Genomic DNA, 26102 nt, shown 5'->3' on the forward strand with positions numbered 1-26102 from the left:
ATCAAATATCAGAGCACAGTTGATTATGACATCACATATACCAGGGGTCAGCAACCTGTGGCTCTGGAGCCGCATGTGGCTCTTTTACCCCTCTGCTGCAGCTTCCTGTCACTCAAAATATGCATCATAACCACCAATGTGCAACACCCATCGGCACGCAAAAATCCAAGAAAAGAAAAGTTTCAGAAGAAAACAGAACGTTTAATTCAACTACATATGCTAGTTTTGTGGCTGCTCAAGAAATAGTCAGGCACAGGAAGGGTTTCATGGCTCCCAGTGTTGTGTTTTCTGTGGGAAACAGGTCCAAATGGCTCTTTGAGTGTTTAAGGTTGCAGACCCCTGGCATGTACCATTGGCGGCACCTGTTATTGATATTTTTGGCTTCTACATAATGCTTTCATCCTTTTATATCCTCAAAACTTCCATGTACTTTGCTCTGGAATATGAGGGTTCTTCCAGAGTTGATTTGGAGACCCATTGTGCTGCTATTCTGTTTTCTTTCTTTCTTCCAAACTGGATTTGTTTGGGGTTTTTTATTGGGAGGAGGAGTCTTGGAGTAAGTGTTGCCTACTGGTGACTGACTGGACAAGTCTCTACAATTTTCTTGGTGAAATTTCAGAAGTGGTTGGCTCTTGCCTTCCTCGTATTGTTGAGAAAGTTGAGGGAGGGAGGGAGGGAGGGAGAGAGAGGGAGCGAGAGAGAGAGAGAGAGAGAGAGAGATTGAGATTGACCCTAGGTCCCAGCTGGCTTTGTGCCCAACTCAAGACTAAAACTAACAGTCTCTCAGTTTCTAGTCTGATGCCCACTACATCATACTAATTTGTAGCCGGTAACCCAGCAGACCTTGACTCATCTCAAAATGTCATGCAAGTTAAGTATTGAATTGGAGAGCATTGGAAAATTTTGGGGTTTAAGCTAGACCGAGAAATTGAACACCATCTCAGAAGGCAGCCAGTCTTCTACTGCTGCTGAAAATCTGTCCCAATTCAAGCATTGGGAATTGAATTTGGCATAAAATCTTACCTATGCAGAACAAAACTTTTTAAAAACTTGGACCTACAAGGAAGCTACACACTACTGTACTGGCAAGGAAAAATGTTCCTTAAATTCTGAATGTGAAAGATGAACAATGCCCCAAAACAGGAATTCTGCAATTGCGGAATTCCAATACTTAAAAAGTCATGAAAAATAAATATGCAAGCAGCCTCAGGTGTTGAACATTTCAAGTATCTGAACTAAGGAAAAAATAGAAATGTATAGATTAGTAACCAAAGGACAAAGATGCTATCTGGATGTTCGATGAAACTGCAGTCAACAAGCCATTATTATATGCTGAAAGGTCTAATTGAAGACAACCTTATCAATCTGTGACAGTTGCTAAAAGAACTTCAAAGCAGATATATTGTTATGTTTAGAACATAGAATAACAGTTTTGGAAGAGTCTTGAAGGTCATCTAGTCCAACCCACTGCTTGAGCAGAAGACCCTATACCATTTCAGACAAATGGTTGTCCAATCTCTTCTTGAAAGTGATGGGGCACCCACAACTTCTGAATGTAAGCCATTCCACAGGTTTATTGTTCTCAATTAGGAAATTTCTCCTTATTTCTAGGTTGCTTCTCTCCTTAACTAGTTTTCATCTATTCCTTCTTGTTCTTCCTTCTAGTACTCTGGAAAATAGGTTGATTCCTCTTCTTTGTGGTAGCCTCTCAAATATCGGAACACTGCTATCATGTCTTCCCTAGTCCTTCTTTCTATTAGATGAGCTATATCCAAGTCCTGCAACCATTTTTCATATGTTTTGGCATATTTGTTCTGGAACTAGCTATCTCTGTACTTGAAACACAATACCCATTCAAACTAAATCTATGCTGGAAAAAAGAAAAATTTGTTTCTGATTCTCATTATTTTTACTCTGCCTTTTAGGCTATAATCACACCAAAGATTAAAGAAATCCCAATGAAACATAACAGCAGCTAACTGCAGTTAACAATCTTATACTTGCATAACACTAGAAGTAGAAATACATCAGTCCAATAGACACTGAATGGAGGTACAACAGAAAAGCATACAAGCAGAAACGCAAAATGAGGTGCCAGAATGAAAATACTAATGGTAGAAATACAGAACCAGAACCAGAAAAAGGACAGATAGATGACAAACTACAGACTCCCAGTTTCCCAGAAATACCAACCTGTGTCCACACTGGGGGAAGGATGCTATCCATACCTGAAGTGAGTCAAGGAAGTCATGGCAGATGTGCTGCCCATTACACCATATATGTAGGAGAAGAAATGGCAGAACCTGGTAGTGGAGTGAAAGAAGGGATTGGCCTAGAATCCTTACATAGCCCAAGTAAATGAAATCCAACACACACATCCTTAAGTATCCCTGACCCTTATTAACTGTAATGAGATGCTGACCATTAACTGAAGATTCTTGTGCAATAGGATTTTTAGCAAATAAATCAATGTGTACCTGGTCTTTCGTGACTGACAAAATATCCTTATATCACCACACTAGTCATGGATGACTCCCAACAGCCCAAATAGCACAGCTGGCCATTAGCCTACTGGCATGCCCCACTGTTATTAGAGTCAGATGGGGATGAATGAATGGAATAGAAAAGAATGACATCCTCTGCTTATAAAAGCTTTTACAAACCACTATCTTCTTGCCAAGACTCTGAAGCACTGTTATATCTATGCTGTGTTGTAGCATTAACAAAATTAGGATAGTAGGGTAGCCATGTTTTATTCTCCCCATCCCATTGTTGAGAAAGGAGGAGTTATTTACACCAAATCTGATATTTTTGTAAAGCTGCTTTAGTAGATACTAATGAAAGGAATGGAAAATACTGGAATGCTGCATCTAGTTTTGATCACCACATTACAAAAAAGATGTTGAGACTTTGGAAAAAGTGCAAAGAACAGCAACTAAGATGATTAAAGGCCTGAAGACTAAAACATATGAAAAACGGTTGCAGGATTTGGGTTTGGCTAGTCTAGAGAAAAGAAGGACAAAGGGGAACAGAATAGCAGTATTCCAGTATTTGAGAGGCTGCCACAAAGAGGAGGGGGTCAATTTATTTTCCAAAGCACCAGAGGCAGGACAAGAAACAATGGATGGAGACTAATCAAGGAGAAAAGCAACCTGGAATTGAGAAGAAACTTCCTAACAGTGAGGACAATTAACTAGTGGAACCGTGTGCCTTCAGAAGTTGTGGGTATTTCATCACTGGAGGTTTTTAAGAAGAGACTGGACAGTCACTTGTCTGAAATGGTATAGGATTTCCTGCTTGAGCAAGGAGCTGGACTAGAAGACCTCCAAGGCCCCTTCCAGCTGTATTCTGATTGATTTAAATACAAGTGATCTTACTTGTACGTTTCTATGCTATGATGGCCCCACCCCCTTTCAATCATTTTCCTCCTGTGTCTTTGCCAGTAAAATTGATTTGCCATCAATGCATTCCCCAGCATATCTGCTATTCTTAAAACAGTGATGGCATCTAATGATTTACCAAATAGCATAACTTCAATCTAAGCACAGATTAGCAAGCCATTTGCTAGGCATACCTTATTTGAGATTCCCATAATCCCAAAATAATAAAATATTGTTAATGATTTTAAGTATATAAATACAAAAGAACACAAATTTCAGTCTGCCTGGAAACTAAAAGATGGCAAAGAAACAAATAAGTGAATATATCTAGACAAAAGGGTCCATAAACTAGAATGCTATTACAGAAAAGGCCATCTCTCCACTGACTACCGTTGTCTAATTTCAGGCTGCTTGGAAGATAACAAACTAAGTCCAGGATGATAAACTGAATTCTGGAGCAAGCTAGAATCTCTCAGAAAAAATTCAAAAGCCTAGAACAATGTTCTTGACAGTCAGCCAGTTAACAATCTGGCTGCCACATTCTGATTGCCACTACTAAACGTGGAGCCAAGTTCTTCTGTCTGAAGAAGATACAAATTCAGTTGAGAGCTTCTATTAATGGAACGGGGAGGAGACGTTTCTTGGACTTCTCTGTTCTTCCTCAAAAATGTATTCTGGATGCTTGTCGATCACTTCAGAACACTGGTGGCTGCAAAGGAGAAGAATTTACTAAGATCTCTTTCAGACAGATTGTGCAGGCTTTTTTGGATTAAGTCCTACATGTGGCCAAGGGCACTAGTTCAAGAACGAAGTAAGTCCAGGACAAAAATTTTGAATTATTTTAGTTAATACGATGTTCTTTTAGTATGATGGCTCTCCATACCTTTCATAATTTTCCTTCTGCCGCTCACTTAAGCCTGTGGCATCACTAAACTAATCTTGTTTCTTGTGGTTCTTCAAGTCAGTATTGACTCATATTGACTATCTGGACAAGTTGCTGCAGTTTTCTCGCCAAGGCTTCAGAAGAGGTTTTTGCCCTTGCTTTCTTCTTCCTAAGGCTGAGACAGACCTACTGGCTCAAGGTCATCCAGCTGGCTTTGTACCCAAGGCAGAGTTAGAATTCAAAGTTCTTCTGGCTTCTAGTCTGGGGCCTTAAATCACTATACCAATCTAGCTCTCAAACTAACTGTAGCTGATTAAAACAACAATAGATACACACACATAAAAGGTATAGAACTTGGGTGGGAGACCACCAAAAAATCCAAAGGTTGTCCCTAGACTGGGACATTTAAAAACAACAACAACCACCCTTGAAGAGGAATGTGATCACCAGGAATAAAAATTTACTATTATGCTTTTAAAGAATGTGTGGTGTCATAAAAATATCATTTTTTAAAAAAAAAATTCTTAAATGTGTAAGTTTTATATACGTTTCCCCAAAAATATGCTTGGCATCAGTGGCTATTTTTTTTCATTTGCTATATTAATATGTCATATCAAAGCTCATAATTATACCCACTTACTTATTAAAGTGTTATTAAAGTGTAATTCTTTAACTCCTGAACAACCAAGCAAGGAAACAGATTTAATTCTTGTTGCTTGCAATGTGACAGATTGATCTGAATAAATAAATTGATTATTCAAGTGTGGGAATTATATGAAGATAATTATATAAAATTGCCATGTATCAGGGGAAGCAATCAGAAGAGACTGTGTTTCAGGTAACTAAAGGTCATAAATCTTGGTTGGTTTGTTTTTTAAGGTACAGTAGCTATTAAGTAAGAACTAAGTTTACTGTTGCAACTGCAGATTGTAAAAAGACAGTGCGAAATTAAAAAATTAAAATGATAGTAATAAAAAGAAACACAACATGCATAACAAGAAACCAGTGCTATAATTGAGAGTATAAAAATGTATTCCCAATTGTCAGAGACCACAGAAAAAATAAGAGCCGCTGTGACGTAGTGGTTAGAATGCAGTACTGCAGGCTACTTCTGCTGGCTGCCAGCAGTTTGGCAGTTCGGGTCTCACTGGCTCAAGGTCGACTCAGCCTTCCATCCTTCTGAGGTGAATAAAATGAGGACCCAGACTGTTGGGGGCAGTATGCTGACTCTGTAAACCACTTAGATAGGGCTGTAAAAGCACTGTGAAGCTGTATATAAGTCTAAGTGCTATTGCTATTGCTATTAACCTGACTGTTAAGAAGCAGAAGCTAACAGAGAATTCCACCGTTCTGTATTTAATTCCCTAGCTTTATCTATGTTTTCCCTCTAATCTCATCAAAGCTATGGCAACAGAGCACATATTGAATGATGCTCTCCACTTATCCAGCATCAGGAGGAAAAAATTGCTGTTCTCTTGGCCATTTGAAAAATTTCCCTATCAGAAACAGAAGAAGGCAAAGGCTTAAGTGGAGGAATGCAAAAGTCTTCCTGAGTAGATCGCCAGCAATATTAAACAGACATAAGTAGTTCTTGACTTGCGGCATTCATTTAGTGACCATTCAAAGTTACAACACAACAGGGGAAAGTCTTAGCCTCCTCATGGTCACATGATCAAAATTTGGTTTTATATTTACAACAGTTGCAGGGGCCATGAGATTGCCATTTGCAATCTTCCCAACTGGCTTCAGACAAGCAAAGTCAATGGGAGGAGATGGATTCACTTAATGGCCACATAATTCACTTAACCACCACAATTTGCTTAGCAATCAGGGCAAAAGAAGGTCATAAAATTGGACATGACTCATTTAACAGTCTTGCTTAGCAACAGTAATTCTGGTCCCAATTGTGCTTGAAAGTCAAGGACTACCTATACTGGGATAAAATATCAGAATAATATTTTGTACCATCTCTCGAAGCATCCTAATCAAGAAACAGATCTCTAATGTTTCCCTGGCCCAAAGGTAAAGTTCCAACACAGGAAGCAAGAGTATACCTGTTGTTACTCTTGTCCTAAACACACCTTTTATTCTATTTATTCTATCTATGTATTATATTTTTTTCTTTTGTGGTACCAATAGAACTACTACCTATATTGATCTCAGGGGTGGAGTGTCTGAAATACAATTCCAAGTGGTATTAGCCAGCAAGACCAATGGGGAGTGATGCTGGGATCAGTAGGTCACAAACTTAAGGAACAAGAAATGAATTGCCATCTTTTTTATCTACTTGAATTAATTCTCTCCACACCAGATAATGTCAAAAGGTTAGAAATAGGACATCTATAGTATAATCGTATAGTCAATGAGACCCACTTCTAAAAAATGTTTAGTACTGCAGCCTCAAGGATTCCTCTGGAAGTCCATCTGTGGAGTACTTAATATTAATATTAATATAAATAACCTTGGTGGCACAGCGGACTAAAATCCTGTTAAATAGCACTTAGCTGCCAGCTGCCTGCAATTACTGCGAGTTCAAATCTCACCAGGCTCAAGGTTGACTCAGCCTTCCATCCTTCTGAGGTAGGTAAAATGAGGACCCGGATTGTGGGGGCAATAAGCTGACTTTGTATTAAAAAAAAAAGAACACCGCTTAGGAGGGACAAAAGCCCTACTAAGCAGGTATATACAAAAGTATGAAGGCTGTTGCTTAACACATTGTAAGCCGCCCTGAGTCTCCAGAGAAGGACGGCATATAAATTGAACCAATAAATAAATAAATAAATTTATATTTGTTTTCATTAGTCAAAAGTTGCCTTCACTTCCGACAGCAGTCCAATGTTTAAAACATTTAGGAAATAACTAATTAGTACAGGAAAAGGAGCTTTCCTGACTGCTATGGACAAGCATGAAATTCACCCATGTAAAGAAATGTAATTAATCCCAAACGGAGCTATTCTTTATTCTAAGTCTTCGATTTTACTTCTGTACTGCCATCTTGCGATCGCTTGCAGCAAATGCTTCGTCGCTCCTGGGTGAAGTTGCAAACAGTTGTTCACTGATAATAGAGCAGACCCAAGGATGAAGTCCCTGCTAGTTTACACAGGGAGAAACCAGTTGTTAAGAATTTACGCTACAGGCAGAAAATCAGCAAGAGAGGTTTTTATCAAAGCACTCATGCCTGCACTGAATAACTAACAGCATCCATTCATTTTATCATTTATCAATAAAGGATAGACATTTTTCCTCGGAACAGACATTTGTGCAGGAAAGCACAGTCGCTTCAGTTTTTAGCAAAGGGGTTTCTGTACAAAACGAATGCCATGTTAGATTCACAAACAACAGATTTGTGCCTTTGATACAGGTAGTTAAAATTGAACTCGTTTAATCTTTAATCTCATATTCAGAACAATAAATTGGGCAGGGATCACAATTAATGATTAACATTAATGATTTTTGAACAACAAGCATATAGAGTCATACAGAAAACTGGGCATGTCTGAATACTACCATATATTTTATTTAAAATACTTCCTTCAACATTAAAAAAAAAACTTTAGATTTAGATTTTATGGGCCTATATCCTTTTTGAATCCTGACAAAAAGCTTTGTCGTTCCAATGGAAAGAAAGTCTAAGGGAAAATGGACTTTTTCTTCTTCAAATAAAATCATGACCATGTTTTGCTTTATAAATAGTTGAAGTAGATCCTAAGATCCTTTCGCATGCATATTAGTTGAAGGAATTTTTCTCACCTCTTCTTTCCTTTCCCAGACCATCTGAACTGCATGCAGGCAGTGGTTCTCGGAGAAAAAAAATGTCCAAAATTGAACAAAGGTTTTAAATATTAATATTGCAACTGAAGTACAAAAGAAGATATACTATACATCATTACAAATTATCAGAGTTTGCAACAGACTGAAAGGGCTCTGCAAACAGACTCAGTGGGCTTTGAAGACTGAATTGCTCTCTTAATCAAGTTTTTAGAACTTGCTAATTTTTTTTTTTTTTTTTTTTTACAAAACCCCGGTGGGAAATATATCCAGCCAATGTAAATAAGGAAACTTAAATGGCATGGAGTTCTGATTACAAGAGCCTACTATTAGAAAATTATAGTCATGGAATACTATTTGACAAGGCCCAGGTTAGAGCAGCCAAGGACACTAACAACTTATGCAGGTTTACTCAGATTTATCCAAAATATATTAACATGTAGGCAAGGATAATAATATAGAAGCACTTTATCCTAAGTACAAAATGCAAAGGTAAAATATGAAAAGAAAGTTAATCACTAACTAATTCTGGTAATTATAGAGATGTTTACATAATCAGTCATGTACATACAATATACTGTTAAAAAAATATGAAAGGCAGATTTGAAAGATAAAACATGAAAGCCAAGGGGAAAATGGCTCAACTAAAGCACGTGTGTAAACCATCTTCCACTGTTGTTATTCACTTCCTGTTGTGTTCGATAGTCTTCAGGGAAATGAAGAGCAGGAAGAAATAATTACAGCGGCCATAACTATTAATTAAAAGCTGGCAAGGCAAGGGTGATGCGACAGAGAAACAATGAAGGTTGTCAGAGGAGTAAAATATCCTTTAGGTGTCAGACAACTGACAGACAGCTCCTCTACCTAAGGAGAAAGATTGGAGGAGAAAGAGAGTAGATTTGATTTGGAGACCTCTTGATTCAGCTGGTGAATCCAGTTTGGCTGATTTGGTATCCAGGTGTCATTGATAATTGCATTGATAATTTGGATTGATCCAAAATAAATTCCTTTTTGATATTTATTAGACATTTGTGTGTGCCTTTTATCTTCTCCAGGAAAGACTCCTGGGAACTTTGCCTGGTCTTTCTCTCAATACTCCAGGGACTGCTCAAAATCCAAATAAGTTAGGATCTGCAAACAGGCATTCAGTCTGTCAAGTCTTTCTGGCTGCAATGAGTGCCAACAGCTGGATCCAGATATTGTTAGGCAGAAATGTAAAAATAAGTCAATATGTCTGGTTCAGGCATAAGATGAAGCTAAAGAGCAGCTTCATGAATTTGTGCTAAACTAAAAAATGCCACATTGTCACTTAGCACAAGGTGTGCCCCCAGACATATTGATTCTGCAGGAACTTGTGGGATGAATGTGATTCTTTCATGAATGAGATTCAGAAGAACAACTGGGAATGAGAAGCAAGAATCATTCCAACAACACCACTGAAAAGACAATACTGCAGGCCCATAATGGCGAACCTATGGCACGTGTGCCCTCTCTGTAGGCATGCGAGCCATTGCTCCAGTTCAGCTCTGCTGCGCATGCGCGTGCCCCTCCCACAAACCAGCTGCTCATCGTGTCTCTGCTGTGCATGTGTAGAGGGGTGGGGCACATGTGGGGGCCCGCGCACACATGCATGGGTGGCAAAGCATATGCAGGGGCATGTGCATGTGCGGGATGGGGGGCATGCGGGGGCGTATGCATGCACGGGACCCACATGCACATGTGCAGGGGCTGCATGCACATGCGCAGGGGCAGGGCACATGTGCGGGGCACACCCACACATTGTGCTTTGGGCATTCGGTCCTGAAATGGTTAGCCATCACTGCTATAGGCTCTTTCTCACTTACAATCTCAATTGTTTCTAGCTGTCATGTGAATAACTACAGTTTAATGCTGAAAGCTATCTAAATTGACTCTCCCCTCCCCCCAGCCTTCTCCCCCTACTCCTTTTGTTTCTGTATCATGTCTTTTAAACTGCAAGGTTATATATAGGGTTGAGTTCTGTAAGCTGAAGCATTTTTGCTCTAAATCTTGGAAAAGATACTTAAAAATTATATGAACACAAATTCTGGAAAAGATATCTGAAATGTTTGTGTATTTATGGAATACATGAAAATAATCAATGTCAGAAATATTAGTTAGTTACTGTAAGTAGTACAGAAATAAAGGCCAACGTCAGAATCGGCTATAAAAATAGTCACAAAGTAACCAAAGTATTTCCTCCTGAGTTGTGTACTTGAAACTTGTAATCTATCCCTTTTATTTAGCTGCAGGAATATAGCTGCCACTTGAGATAATAGTTATTCAAACAAAAAGTCAAGAGTGAAAAATAAGAGGCTAGATTTGTCCTTGTTTCTGGTAGCCAGAGCTACCAGATCTGGCTATCCAAATTCAGAATGACCACAATGTGGCAAACAAAGTGTTTCACACAATGTGTTTCCATCAATATCCCTGTATTTGCAACACAGATCAGCCAGTACAATTCTACCTGTTTGCTTAGAGTTAAGTCTCATTGTTATAAGTGTGTACATATTTGCAACTTTAGGACATGACACATGATTTCTCAAAAGACCCTCCGAGATCAGAGAGATTCATTCATAGGGTGCAGTCACTGCAGCTGAACACACCTTGACTTACTTTTTGAGTAAACATGCATAAGGACTGGTTGCTACAGGTCATGCTGCACTTCAAAATGTGTCCATAGACTAAGAGAAGGAGGCTCACACTATTTTCAGAAAAGATTCATGATGGGAACTAATTTTCTCGAAGATAACTCAAAGCCAGACGAACTAGATTATGTCCTCCGTCCCGACTGTTCTGAAATATTAAGAAATTACCACACCTTGATTTTTTTCAAGGATATCAATGGAAACAAGCAGAAGTTCATCTATTCTAAATGGCTGGCCTTTGATAGGGGAAAAAATATATCCTTATCCTCATCTTTTGGAAATTAAAAAATATTTATTACTTCCTTACATCATACCTCTTATGGCAAAAGAGCTAATACATGAAAGAATTGTGCTTTGATGAATACTTAGCATATTTTCTGTATACTAGATTTTTTTTTCTCCTAAGATCTGCAATAGGTCACAAGTGCTCTATATATTACTTTCAGGAAATCTAAACAGTATCCATTTTCTTATTTGTTCTTTGCATTCCAATGGAACTTTTTCTAATAAAATGCATGAGCCATACTGATAATTTTATTTAATTTCAGAAACAGAGGCAGCCCTCGACTTACAATTCATTTAGTGACCAAAGATACAACGGCACAGAAAAAAGTGACTTACGATCATTTTTTAACTTAAGACTGTTGCAGCAACCTCATGATCATGTAGTCAAAATTCAGACCCTTGCCAACTGCCATGTATTTGTGATGGTTGTAGGGTCAATGGAGAAGTCAGATTGACCTAACAACTGTTGTTATTCACTGAACAACTGAAGTGATTCACTTAACCACTTTGGCAGGAAAAGTCAATGTAGCCCAAAAGACAATTCAAATCTTATACTTTATAGGATGTTTCTTCTAAAACCATCCACTTAAAGTTATTATCTCACTGAGCCATTTCCTTCAGACAACATAATCACATTTTAATATCTCATTCTAGGGAAGATGAAAATTGGGCATTATACATGATCATCTCCACTGTTTGCAGGATGTCAAATTATTGTGAGAAAAATAATTTCTGCTGTTGGGGATGACTGACAACTCATCCAAAATCCACATCCGGCAAATTAACAAAAAGCAAACGTTGGTTATTTTATCTTACTTCTGCCCCAGCATATAGAGCAAAATCAGTCATAATAGGTTTTGGTTAGAGCGCTGTGTAAATCCTTCTACTCTGGTTTGTGGAAACAGTAGAAGTGGTGGCTAATCTCTTAGTACCCAAAAACAGCACTTGGGCAGCACATTTTTTTAGAAGTCTAAGGGCTGCAAACTGATTCAGGCCATGGAGGCATCAGCAACAAATCACAAAGATGTCATAATGATCATGTATGTTGTGACTAGATCATATCAATGATCCAGTAATATAATTATGTCATGCTATGTCATTGGTAGGAAATCAGGCTATCAAAAAACATGGTGGCTGGACACCATCAAAGCTGACACCAATCAGAGCATACAAAAACTTAAAGAAGTTGTGAAAAATTGGAAGATACAGAGCCCATAGAATCACCAAGAGTCGGGCATGATTGAATAGATAATATCATCATCATCATCATGATCTCATTGGTTGGGTGATATTGCAACACAAGTGTGGCCTTCTTGACTCTCCCCATCAGTTCATAGTGCATTCTTTCATTTAATCTGTATTCTTACATTTTGTTTGAAGAATCTTTAAACCACCCTAAAGAAAAAAAGGTAACATCAATTAAATATAGCAGTAAAAACAAATATAAACATGCAGGACAGTTTTCTCACCATCCATCCCATGCATTTTACATGTCTATGCCCTCAGGTGTTCCAGAGGTTCTCACCAAATTGTAATGAAATAAATGAGGAAAATCATTAAATGCATGGTTGATATCAACTATATTAACTCTAATGATACTGCATTCAAAATGAAGTGAAATTTTAAACCAGTTTTGATTCTGGCCCACCCAGTTTCGGGAGCGGCATGGTATTCAAAAGCAGAGTGTGACCTTTAGCCTAGAAAAAAATATGCAACAATAAAGGTAAATTTCACAACTTGGCTTTGAGCTCTATTTTTTCTTTTTCTTTTCACAATCTTCTGGAGGTAAAGATGACATCTGTCTCCAATTTCAACCGGGAACAAAGTCTGTCGTCTGTCAGAAACTGGGAAAACATAAGCTACTAATGAAGAGAATCATGGGATGGGTGAGTCATATGCTCTGCCTCTCTTTGCTGCTTAACTGGCTACTGAATCTTGGTTTCTCACATATGCAACTGTTCAGTGACTCACTTTAGCCTTTGAAAAAGAAGAGAAACCCTAGCAGTGTGGTCAAACTCTCATTTTTAAAAGCTGTATCACAAAATCTCATTCAATTTACATTGTCAACTTCTTCTCCACTGCTTTCTCAAAAACATATTCTGACCTGTGTTTTCAAGCCCCTAGTGCAAATAAATTCAACATGTGAAAAGTACCGCTTTTGTTTACATTCTTTTATTCAAGATGTTAACTATCTTAACAGAAGTTTAAGATTAACCCCAAAACTTGGAGTACACACAAAACAAAGAATGCACTTTGTTTCAAACCTGGATACAGAATGCTTCAGTACTTTGGTCTTCAGATAAAACAAAATCTGGAAAAACTCAAGAGAGATTTTATGGAGCTAGTAGGACAACACTGGTGTATACCTCACCCAAGATTGATAGTTATCGGCACTGCATATCCCACCCACTCATTTTATGATTCTGGGTCTCTTACCAGCATTTGTCACCTGATCCCTGACATTCCAAGTGCCATCCTTTCCCCCTCCCTCCTCTTAGCCATGATATTCTTCTAACAAGTTAGACTACAATACATATTTTATAAAATGTCCTAGAAATCAAATCTTATAGGGTTGTTGTAGGAAAAATATGAGTGGCAGCATTAGGTATATAAGCTGCCTTGAATTGACCCAATCACTCAATCAATCAATCAATGCAGGATAAACCAAGTAAATAATAAAGAGAAATAACTAAGTCTGACAACTTTTAATTGGTAGGGATTGGAAAACTCAAACTCAAAAATGTTTAAAACTACAATATTTGATTCTATTATTCTATTGAAGGCTACAAGTGGCTTTCCATTCTCAAAATAACTCACAATATTTATAACTTAGAAGTCTCCTCAACAGGAGTTAAACCTAAGATGCTTTTGAAATTATGCAAATTATTTGCGTAATATTTTCTATTTTCATGCATACTGTACTCAATTGACAGCTCTAGTGATGATAAATGAAATGGATTGTATTTCTTATTGCTTCACAGGTTTATAAACACAAGGTGCACATTTTTTCTGAAACTTTTCATTTTATTGCTTTTGAATTCCATGACTGATAATTTCTAATGCTTGAAATAGAGTACAACCCACTAGCAATATTAAAAAGTTCTGGTAATTTTTGCAAAATTACTGTGGGTTTTTTATTATTATTCTTTCAAATTAAGAATGTAGGCAACAGCTCATGTAAAATGTATTTAACAATGGAGGAGTACCAGTGGCAGCAAATTGTATCTTATTTCATTGCATAATATAGGAAAACAGACTTTTAAAGAAATGATTAGACCAACTTATTTCCTTAACATCTGTTGAAAGCCAACATTTATCAAATTGGGGTTCCTCCAAGACTTAGCTGCCTTGCTGATAACTTTCTCTTCCATAGAATAGAAGATGGCACAGGAAGATCCTGACTTTACTCCAACCAGGTAAGCCTTAGTAGATGATGGATATGGTTCAAAGTTTAGATTAGTTGATTTTAAAGGAAACTGAAAACAACTGTACTCAAATGTGTACCTTGAAAACCAGTGCAAATAATGCAGTGTGGAATTCCATACAGAAGAAACAAAATGGGGGAAATTCTAATACAGCCAGAGTTCCTAAAAAGATATTGAAAGCTCAATTAGAAGCAATTTCAAAAATGGCAATAGTAGAAGACAGTGTAAGACAAATGATGTTCGTGATCACTTGGGAAAGAAATCTGGCAAGAATCAGCATGGGATTGTCCAGGTTAAATCTTGCCAAACCAACCCAATCTCCTTTTTGTGACATCATAACCAGTTTAATTGGTCATGGAAATAGTGGATATACAATAATGCACCTTGACTTCAGCAATATATCTGACAGAGAGAAAAATCACCTGGCAGTTGTACTTGGCAGTTGTACAATGTTAAGGGGCATTGTAAAACTAATTTAAAGGTATGTTAATTCAGGATATTATTGAAGCAAAACATCCTTCTGAAGCTTTGTGCAGCCTCCCTAAGGCTCCTTTATACTTCATAATTACAATGAATACAGATGCCTTCCAACGACTGTGTGCGAAACACACTAAGCCAATCCCATTGTAGCATTGCGCTTTCAGCACTTCAAGCTGCATTTACTCTAGTGCTGACATAAGGAGAAGCGGAGGCATCTGGAAAGGGACGTTTGACTTTTCACCTACTTATTTTCCCTGGAGATAATATCCCCTAGGAGATGGACGGGAGGGGGGAAAATCCTTTGAGCCGGAGCAGTAGATTAGGGGTAGAGTGACTTGGAAGATGGCCAATGAGTGCAGAGGAGTGGGGAAAGGAAAAGGAGGGTTTTGGGTCAGGAAGTCAGTGTTGGCTGCGATGGAGTTGGAGTTAGAATGTCATGCTTAATAAATGGAAGTTTTTCATCAAAGACTTTGTTTGAAATGCAATTTATTTGAGACGACCTCGAAACTTGACACGCACTTTGTGTGAATTCCAGCCCAGATCCTGCGTATGCTCCCTGATCTGAAGAACTGATCAGTTTCAATGAAGGGAGTCCCAATACTGTAATCTGTATAAGATCGCAGCCCTAAGCTATTTAGTGCAGGACTACTAAACCTGTCCAGCAAAAATCTAGACAGCAGCAAAAAACAGAACTTCTTGTGCATCTCTGCTGCCATCTAGTGGTTATCCGGATTTTTGCAGCCTATGGATAGAGACTTGACTAGACTAGACTAGAATAATAGAGTTGGAAGGGACCTTGGAGGTCTTCAAATCCAAACCACTGCTTAGACAGGAAACCCTATACCATTTCAGACAAATATCCAATCTCTTCTTAAAAACTTCCAGTGTTGGAGTATTCACAACTTCTGGAGGCAAGTTGTTCCACTGATTAATGGTTATAACTGTCAGAAAATTTCTTCTTAGTTCTAGGTTGCTTCTCTCCTTGAATAGTTTCCGTCCATTGTTTCTTGTCCTGCCTTTAGGTGCTTTGGAAAATAGCTTGACTCCCTCTTCTTTGTGGCAGCCCCTGAAATATAGGAACACTGCTATGTCTTTCCTAGTCCTTCTTTTCATTAAACTAGACATACTCAATTCCAACAGCCGTTCTTTATATGTATTAGCCTCCAGTTCCCCGATCCTCTGTTGCTCTTCTCTGCAGTCTCAACGTCTTTGTTTACATATCGTGGCAACCAAAACTGAATGCAATATTCCAATTGTGGCCTTACCAAGGCATGATAAAATGGTATTAACACTTCACGTGATCTTGATTCTATCCCTCTGTTAATGCACCCTAGGACTGTGTTGGCGTTTCTTTTTTGGCAGCTCTCATTGTAGCTCTCATTTTCTCTTTTTTTTTTATTGAAAAGATTCCTCCAAAAGACAGCTTCTCCCCCCCACCCACCCCTTCTTCCTTACTACCCTCCCGTATACCCCTACCAGCCACCCCTTCCCTCCCTCGCCTAGCCTCTCCCCGTCCTATCCATTGCTCTCCACGGGCGAGGCAACCAAGCAAGCAAGGCGGGAGCACGCGCCCAACGGCCTCGAGACGGCCGAGGGGTGGGGGAGTGGGGAGGGCGGAGAAAAGCCGATACAGGTCCGCCAACAGAGCTCCGAGCGACTCGATGAACAGCCTGAGCGAGTGGCTCCTCCTTTCGGCCGTCGATTCACTTCGGCCCAGGCAACCAGCCGAGTCCTCGGCCGAGTCAGCTGGGACGGCGAGAGCGGGGCAGAGGAGAGGGGTTGGCCACCATCTTTGGGAAACGGGACTCCGGTCGAGCGGGCGAGCCAGGGAGTCGGCGCACAGGACGGAGAGGTACTCCGCTGGGTCAAACCGTGGGCTGTGCATTTTGCTGAGGTCCCCGGGTGAAGAACGCTGGAGCTCTTTCCAGCCGCTTTCCTGTCAAGCTCCCGCCAGGATTTTGGCAGGAAAGCCGCCCGCCTCGGAAGCGCTTTCGGAGCTGCGGCTGTGGCAGCCGGGCTGAAGCAAAAAGGTGGAAGGGGGAACAAGTTAGGAAAGGCGGCGGGACGAGCTCCGCGAACCTCAAGGGAGCTGAGCAAAAGAACTTTATATATATATATATATATATATATATATAATCTGGATTTCTCTTGATCTGGATTTCTCCTTTTCAGATTTCAAGCCGTCCCGCGGAGGAGTCAGAAACTCGCTTGGTTTGACGTTTGCGTGTCCGTGTGCGTGTGTGTGTTTAGGGTGTGTGTAAAAGTCTATCTGTATTTCCTCTTTGGCCGCGAAGAGCGTGTGGGTGGGAGAAGTTTCGAAGCTCGTTCTTAGTGTTCAATATGTCAAAGCAGAGGTGGACAGCAGACTTTTGGCAAACTGGGTTATTTTTTTATTTATTTATTTATTTTGGTTGGGGGGGGGGTTGGGGAGAATGACAGGCTCAAAATCTGCTAACTAGACCAGTAGAAAATAAAGAAAAGGTAGTTTGCAAAATGTTGGTTGAAGGAAAAGGGGCACATGTTGCAAGTTTGGTTCCTCTGCATAGAGCCTCCCGTATCTAGGCTACAATAATCTGGGTGACCACTCAATATTAACAGAGTGATATAGAAAACTCTTAAAGAGATCGTTTTAATTTGGGGAGTTTGTCTAGCTTCTTGGTTCCTGCTTTGAAAAGTAAGTGGAAATCAGGCAAGCCTTTGCCCAAATCTGGCTGGTGCAGTTTTTATTGCTGTCTTGGTGATGATAATGCAACTCTTTCTCACCAGTTGATTATGGGGCTACCTTTGGATAAGCTACAGTTGCTTAGACTCCTGACTGGACTACTCTGGCAAACTAGGATAACACTTATTTTGAAATTAATAAGTGTTATTATTAATATGAAATTGATAATTCTATGGGTTGCCACTGGGCTTCTGGGCCCAGTTCAGACTGCTTCAAACTTTAAAACCCTTCATGGTGCAGTGCCAAGATATTCTAAACAACATCTTGCCAAACTTTAACTGAATCGAAGAATAATTTGAACCTGGTCATTTGTATTTTGAATGAGAACTCTGGATTGACATGTTCAATTAGTTTGTTTACTTGGCTGCCCACAGTATTCAGAGCATTGGTCAATATCAGATTTCAGGAGCATCAATACTTTTTCTATCCTGCTTTTTCAAAGTCCAACTTTGACTTCCATAGAGTGTCACGGGGAATAACCATGGCTCGCACAGTTCTGATCTTTGTAGGTACAGACACATCATAGCATCTGGATATCTTTTCCAAAGCCTTCATGACTGCTCTACCACATGGTAGTCTAGGGTGTATTTCTTGGCTGCTTGTTCTTTTACTGCTGGTAAAAGATCCTAAAAGGCAGAAGATATTTCCCATTTTCATAGCTTCATTGATAGTTCTAAAGCTTGTTGTTCTACCTGTTGTCATTAATTTAATCTTCTTTATGTTTAATTTGAATCTCATTTTTCACTTTCTCCTTGACTTTGTTACTAAAGTTTGCAGATCCTTTGCTTTTTTGTCTATCTGAGTACAATAGTATCTTCAGCATACTGCACCGCAGTCTAACATGAATAGCCACGAGTTATTCATGTTTTTTCCTTCAGTTGTAAAACCATACCGATTTTCTTTCAGTAATCTTTGCTTAATATATATTGAGCATATAGGTTGAGTATACAAGAGAAGAGTATGCAGACTTTTCTCATTTGCTAACTTGAAGTCAGTCTGTTTCACCATGTTATGTAGCCATACTTTGTCTCCCCAATCCATGTAGTAGATAGGTTTTGCAGGAGGAAAACAAGCTGATTTGAGGTTTCTATTTTCCTAAGCATGTTCCATAGCTTGATGTGATTGACACCATCTAAGATCTTTCTATAATCAATGAACATATAGTAATTTCTTGGTATTTTTTAGGTTTCTGAGTTATCCAGGGTACATCAGCAATAATACCTTGTTTTCCTCAGCCTTTTCTAAACCTAGCTTGAACATCTGGCATCTTCTTTTCCATGTAGGGCTCTAATCTGTTTTGGATCATCCTATGCTTATTTTGCTAACATGTGAAATTCATATTGTCCATGAACTCTGGTATTATTCAGTCATTGATCACATTTTAGCCAAATATTTTTCTTGCTACATCCTTCCTAACTATAAAACAGTGCTGTTCCTTCTTTGTGTTTTGTATCCTAAGCAGAAAACAGTATAATCTTCTGAGTGAAATTGTCCAATCCTAATCTATCTTGATTCACTGATGCCTTATATTTATTTATTTATTTATTTTATTAACTTTCTATATGTCCATCTGTAGTTGTTTTATTTCAAGTTTGTGTTTAATTTTCCTGGGTTCATGTATCTTATGTTTTGTGTTCTAGTGTAATCCTGACTTTGCAGCTTGGTATTTTCCTGTATGACAACTTCAGGAAATAGACATCCCAAAGACTTTAATTTAGACAAATCATAAACACCATTAAAACTCAGCTCTTCCTCAGTCATGTCATCTAACCTGAGGGGCCCAACATCCAACACTGTATAATCAATTTTATGCTTTCTTTTAGCAAGAAAACCACTAAAGATGTAGTTTTCTTGCTAAAAGTACAGGGATTGTTTACTATTGCCTTTTCCCGTGCAGAGTGAATTGATGTCTTTGCCACTGTTAAAGTGATCATCTACCTCCAGCATCTTCCTGTATCATTGTTTCCCAATATAGGTGCACATTTGGTTTAGCAAGACAGCTGGGATAACCTCACACCTTGGTGACCCTGTTGGAAATATATACTCTTGGCATGTACTTCCAAATTTCTTTGCCTGTCCTTTCCGAGAATACTTCCCACTATGATGAGGAACATTAATTCAGTGCATTGTCAGGGTATACCATTTACAAATAAAAAAGACCAAAGAAAGAGTGATATTAAATATTAACAATAACAACAACAACAATACTATAGCAATAATAATATAACCAAAAAGCTTTAACTAAGTTTATTCTTACATTAGCTTATTTACATTTTTGTTGATTATTGTGATTATAGTTATGTACATCTCTATTTTCAATACTAACATTCATAATCTTATAGTTCTTGATTACAGTTGTGCACTCTTGTTGTATGAATGATCTGCAATAGCTCACTAACAGTGTTGGTAATAATACAATTATGGGCTGGGATTTCCGCAGCTGCTGTGGGCATTTCTCTCTTGTAGCTTGATATTGCATTCAATGGCTATTTTAGCTTGAGCTGAAAGAGAGAGCAGGCATCTAGCTTCAACATTATGCCTTATGCCAATTTCAAAGCATTTGTTATATGTTTAATGGGCTCCTTGCTAAAATAAATGTGATGTTCTGCAAGAACACAGGAACTGTTTCCTTAAAACCCTTGTTCAACAGTCCTTAAAAAGAGTGTGAGATCGGTCTTTTAAAAATGCTATTTCTGCCAACTAATTTTTATTGGTATACATAGGTTTTCTGCTGCTTCTACAAAAAATATAAACTTCACATGGCCAAGTCCATTGCCATCTTGCATGCAGGTAGATCTCATTCAGTGGCTATTAGAGCTTATAACAGTGCTGAACAAGAGGATTTACTATCATTACTTTTACTTACTGTTATTATAATATACTCATAATTTGGGCACTTAGCAACCAATTCACAATTATGTTGCAGCATTTTGCAGTCACACGATTGCCATTTGTGACCTTCACTGCCAGTTCCAACCAGCAAAGTCAATAGAGAAGCCTGGAGGAAGTCACAAATGGTGATCACCTGATTCTGGGACCCTAAGGGATTCACCTAATGACTACTGCTGCTATCCTAAGTTACTGGTCCTAAATACCATCACTAAGTGAGGACTACCTGTACTTTCAGGTGCTGTGGGGCTTGGCTGCTCATTGCTGATACTGCCATTTCTTTAATGATTTGGAATATATGAGATGTGGGTTGAATTGATAAGAGGTTTGATTGTTCTCCGTTTTAACCAAATAGGGTGTAGCCAAGGGAGGGATTGAAGTGGAAGAAAGTTATTCTAATATTCTGTAGAATCTTTCAGTGAAATATAAACCAAATATTTTTGAACAAAAATAATCGTTCTATTCCAGAAGAGTGGTAGATATGTGTTTAAGCAAAAGTATCTAGCATTCTTCCAGGAGACCACCAAACCTTTGTTCAGAAATAAACCAACTGACAGTGCAGAGCACTTCTAGTTTATTGACCTGTCATTTGAGCATCTTGAAAATAATAAAACTCCATCATTCAACCCCATTTCACTGATTCACTCAACTCTACTTCACCATATAGTAAGGAAAATAATTATTGATTTTCACATGTTTTAGTAATGATGGGAAAGGGTGAAAAAAGCTACCTGGATAATCCACCAATTGCTCTCCTTAGTTTGTCCCACATTAAAGCTTCAAAGGTACTTCTTGTGTTTCAGCCTTGTTACTGAATTGTTAGGGCAGTGTAGTTATGTCAACACACTTTTCTGCCATTTGAAAGACTGGGTTAGTATGACCCTGATAAAGAGTCCAAAGTTATTAAGGATCCAGAATTCTCACCTGACATTGAACTGCCTAATAGAATTACACCAAGATCTGAGCCAATTTATTCTCAGCTAATGCTTCCAGATGTATTAAAAACTACAATTTAAATAATTGGAAATAACAAAGAATTTCAGTCATGGAAAGGAATTTTTTTCTTGCATTTGTTTTTGCAGCTGTTAAATGGTTTGTAAATTGGAAGTCCTATTGATGTATTAAAAAAATAACATGGATTGCAGACAATTCAGCCTTCAAATCTAATCCCCTCCCTGGGAATTCAAACATACTGTATACCTATAATAATTGTTCTTTGATTCAGAACGTATATATTATTTATTGGTATTGGAAGCAAAGCCAGTTTCCAAAACTTGATTACATTTGTTAAATTCCAGAATGAGACAATAGATATAAAATTGTTTGAATGTTTATTGACTGCAATTTTTAAGTTTAGTTGTAACCCCAACTGTCTCTATAATTATAAAAATAAAGTCATCTTCGAGTTAAGCTTGACTTTTTTGTGGATTATACAGTATAGATGCTATCATGTAGTTTTCTTTGCCGCTGTAGTTTGCCAGTGCCTTATTCTAGGATGTGTTTTTTTTTTCAATTCCCAAGCCTAGTGTGTGCCCCTTATGTTTTTCAAATTTTTCCAAGTAGTAACTACCATACATTTGTTCTTGCTTAGTTTCCAAGCTACATACTATGGGGTGTCACATGCTATGTGGTGTCTAATAAAACATTTTGCTTTCTTCTGTTGTATGAATAGTTTCATACATCTGTAAAAAAAGGTACTAGTATATCACAACAACATGATGATAGCAGTGAAACCTATTTGGTGATTTTGTATCAGGTTTGAATCCACTTCTAAGTTATCTCAAAGTGTAGAAGAAATAAAACAGTATTTTTTAATATTCATATCAAGCTTACAAAAGTGAACATTTTGATTCAACAGTAGTATATTTACCTACTGGAATCTGAAGGTTGTGCTTTGGGAGAATGAGATATCACCATAATTAGAAGTTGGGCAGTAAGTAAAAATACTCTTGTTGCTCTTCAGCGTAACACACCATCCTCTGAATTACCTGTGACCAAGTATATATAGACCTGTGTGATGATTTATACCGTAAAGACCTTATTTAACTATTGTAATGTCAACTATAAAATAATGAGGCATGTAATAGGTATTAAAAATTTTAAAAATTAAAATGAAGTTAAATTTGAGTACTGATAATTTCAGAAATAATAGTCTTTATCTTCTTTTTTTAGAATAGACGTTTGAAAGTAACTACACCAAACAATACTGCAAAACCTGCCACTACCATGGCAACAAAATATCTTGGTAAGAATGGATTAGTGATTTTTAAAGAAACATTACATTCTTAATCAATGCACTGTGTTTTCTGATTTTTAATCTGAGCAATTATGACTAGATTTACAGCTCGTGAGAATTTTTAAAAACTTTTAATAAAATGCAGATGAAAGGTTTGTGTTCTAATGGGTGCTTTTGTATATCTGTATGCCTCTTAATTAGAAAGATAATCATCAGTTATAAATGTTGTCTCCACTGTCAGTAGGAAAAAGACAGAATTGCCACCGACTATTCTACAATACAATACAAACCTATTACTTAGTTCTTCAGGTTAATCCTTTAAATTTTTATCTTTGAACAAAATTTATTTTCTTGGATTTCTCATTAAAAGGTAAAATAAAGTGGCTTTCATTCTTGATTTAATCTTGAGAATTTATAACTTGAGAAAAACAAATGTGTTTTAGACAATATTGAGTGGCCTAGTTTCCCAAATATACATTAATGAGGTTTTCTTTAAATGTACCATATGCAGGAAGCTTCAGAAGTTTTGACCAGTTGCTATGGAAGTGACTTGTGTACATTCCACTTCTATGAAATTACTAGGGATTAGTGGCAAATTTGAGTCCATTTCTGCACAATCTTAAGGTTGTGGGCCAACTCTATCAATATTTGAGTTTAACATTTATTTTTAGTTGGTAAAACCTAAGGCGTCATTTACATTCTGTAAAAGTAAATATGTGATATAGGGTTAAACATAGTTTATGGTGAGTGTGTTTTATGACAATCTGAAGAAAATAAAGAAAAATCTCTGCAGAAGTTAAAGATTTTCATTTTAAAGTGATATTGTTTGAGTAATGTATTTTTACTATAAAATGGAACTGTCATCAACTGAAATATATTTGTATGTTTGAATAAGTATAGGAAAGCCATCTATTAATGTGTATCTACCAGTATCTATACTAAATTTATCTACTCTAATACATTGTAATAAAAGACAGAATAATAACCTTTGATAAATGATTGAAAATGCTAAGGACTTACTTACTTCTTGAATTTTTGCAGAAAATGCTCAAGAATGTAGATAAAAATATGTTCCACGGATATGTCTGTGTCATACTTACAAAAATCTAGAAGGTAAGGAAAACTGTCATATATAATTAATATAAAAAACAAAATAAATATAAATATGCTTTTTTCATGTATTAATATTTCTTGAATAATTAAATTGTAAAACTCTATAGTTAAAAAAATAGAGCATATAGTAATTAGTTTCTCTTTTCATCCAAATAACTATTAATTCTTCCTATTTTACTTGAGCGTTACAAATGTTCATTAGTTACCTATGATGTACATTTTTTGACAGCAAGAAATCATTTAGGTTGATGTTCTTACTGAAACTGAACCAGCTGATTTGTTTGGGCAGGGTAGTTAGAACTGTAGCTGATAATTCTTTAGAAAACACACACAGCCAGTTAGTCCTGTTTTGCATGTTTCATTAAATTCCAGCATACAAACTTTCAGGACCTTAACTCAGTCTCCAAAAAGCATTTTGTTGTAACTAGCTTGAGGAAAATAAATAGGCATCTACATAATTTTTTATAAAGAATTATGGTATTGGTTCGCAGCTGTTTAAATTTATGTGATATATTACTGATGAATGAAGGAAAAAGGGATACTGTAACATTGAATACTCTGAGTCCTGAATAGCTTTGTAAAAGGGGAAATTGGAAGGAGACAGTAGTTATTATTTTCAATAATTGCTTTAAAATTATTAAAGCATCTCAAAATGAAGAAAACTACATCTGCGCCATCATCTATGGTATCTTATTGGACTTATGAGACTTAGTTTTGGCAGCTCTGTTTTGCAGTGATTCCACTTTCAAAGAGCTTTTGCCTGGCTTTGGCTAGTCTACCAATTGGTACAAGAGGACCTGGATATAGTAATTAATGCACTAGACAGTATTGCAATGTGCTTAAAGACCTCTTGAAAACCACAACTAGTCCAGAATATTTACTGGCCCTCAGTTATTGGGGGCATGAATTATTCTGTGCTAGTTGTTGATTGGTTTCCAACTAAAATTTACGTTGCTTATATTGATTTAAAAAACCCTTCACGGCTGGGTTTTGAAATACATGCAGGATTACCTGCTGTAACCAGAATTGTCTTGTCATGCTAGATCTTATAGGGAAGTCTCACACTTCTGGGAGATGAGAAATATTTTAATTGTAATCATATTGTATATAGACTTTAAACTGCTGAGAATAATCAAATTACAACAGAGTATAATTTAATAAACTTAGCTTACATCTTTTTTCTTGGTTGCACTAATGCAGGATACTGCTTTATACACAACTCATAAGGGATAGTTTGTTAACGAAATAATTTTAAGTTGGCTTGAATTCTGCCATGTTACTTTTGTTTTAGCTATGAGTTTGACCTTATAAATTTGACATGTTTCCATGGAAAGCATGTTCATTTTGGGATGCTTCTAAAGAAAAATAGGAAAAAATGATTACCTTCTAATAACTACTGCATACCAAGTGTCTGTAGTTGATACTCTAGTGCAGTATATCTCTGTCTGAAATCATATATTTAATGTTGATATTTATTCTCTTTATCTAAACTGTAGTTTTTGATTAACACCCAAATTCAGCTGGGGAGGAGGCTGTTATCATATTACTATTGTACATAACTATAGGCATCCACAGCTAGTTACAATTTGTCAAAATAAAGAAACCTTTATAGCACAATTTCTTCCCTTCCTGTATCAGAACATTGCATGCAAATACACAACAGACAGAATTGCATCAAGATGTCACAACACACGTTTTTTCAATTACACCCCCACGCCCTATGTATGCATATGCATTGTGCATATCATGTCTGTGTTTTCAAAGTGGAACTCTTGGATTGCAAAATTGGCAGATTAAGATCTGATTGAAAGTTGAAAAAGCCTATTATCCTGTAGGCAGTTGACGCCCTTTATTTATTTATTTAATTAATTTTTTTTTAGGAGATACACTTCACCTTTACATGATGCCATGAAGCTCATTGAAGTCCACTCATTATTTTATTCTTAAAAGGTTAGAAAACAGGTATGAAAATAACCATGGGAAATAATTGGCATATCCAAAATACAAGGCTATTAGAATAAAGCAGGGGTCTCCAAATTTGGCAACTTTTAAGTCTTGTGGACTCCAGTTCCAAGAATTCCTCAGCCAGTCATATTGGCTGTGGGGCATTCTGGGAGTTGAAGTCCACAAGTCTTAAAGTAGCCAAGTGTAGAGACCCCTGGGATAAAGTATAAGTAAAAAAAGCATTGAGTAGTTTAGATGAAAATAGATGCAGTTCAAAATATGCACACAGTGTATTTCTTTTATTTTCTGTG

The 26102-nt window shown here is 37.3% G+C and overlaps 1 protein-coding gene across 12 annotated transcripts in view; it reads left to right on the plus strand.

Moving 5' to 3' along the window:
- The first annotated feature begins 12747 nt into the window (after positions 1 to 12747).
- SLC35F5 (solute carrier family 35 member F5) overlaps positions 12748 to 26102 on the plus strand; it is a 40778-nt gene continuing 27423 nt past the window's right edge. For 2 of the 12 annotated variants that reach the window (XM_034423787.3, XM_087884139.1), the window contains exons 1-4: positions 16409 to 16739; positions 22671 to 22743; positions 23776 to 23847; positions 25728 to 25797. The gene's annotated coding sequence lies outside the window, so the exon portion shown is untranslated. Of the gene's footprint in view, positions 12869 to 14355; positions 14399 to 16219; positions 16740 to 17217; positions 17562 to 22670; positions 22744 to 23775; positions 23848 to 25727; positions 25810 to 26102 lie in introns of those variants that run through there. The other 10 variants (XM_087884160.1, XM_087884145.1, XM_087884179.1 and 7 more) reach the window with 10 other exon arrangements.

The sequence above is a fragment of the Pantherophis guttatus genome, chromosome 1 (genome assembly GCF_059756535.1).
Source record: "Pantherophis guttatus breed Tessera chromosome 1, ASM5975653v1, whole genome shotgun sequence".
NCBI lineage: Eukaryota > Metazoa > Chordata > Lepidosauria > Squamata > Colubridae > Pantherophis > Pantherophis guttatus.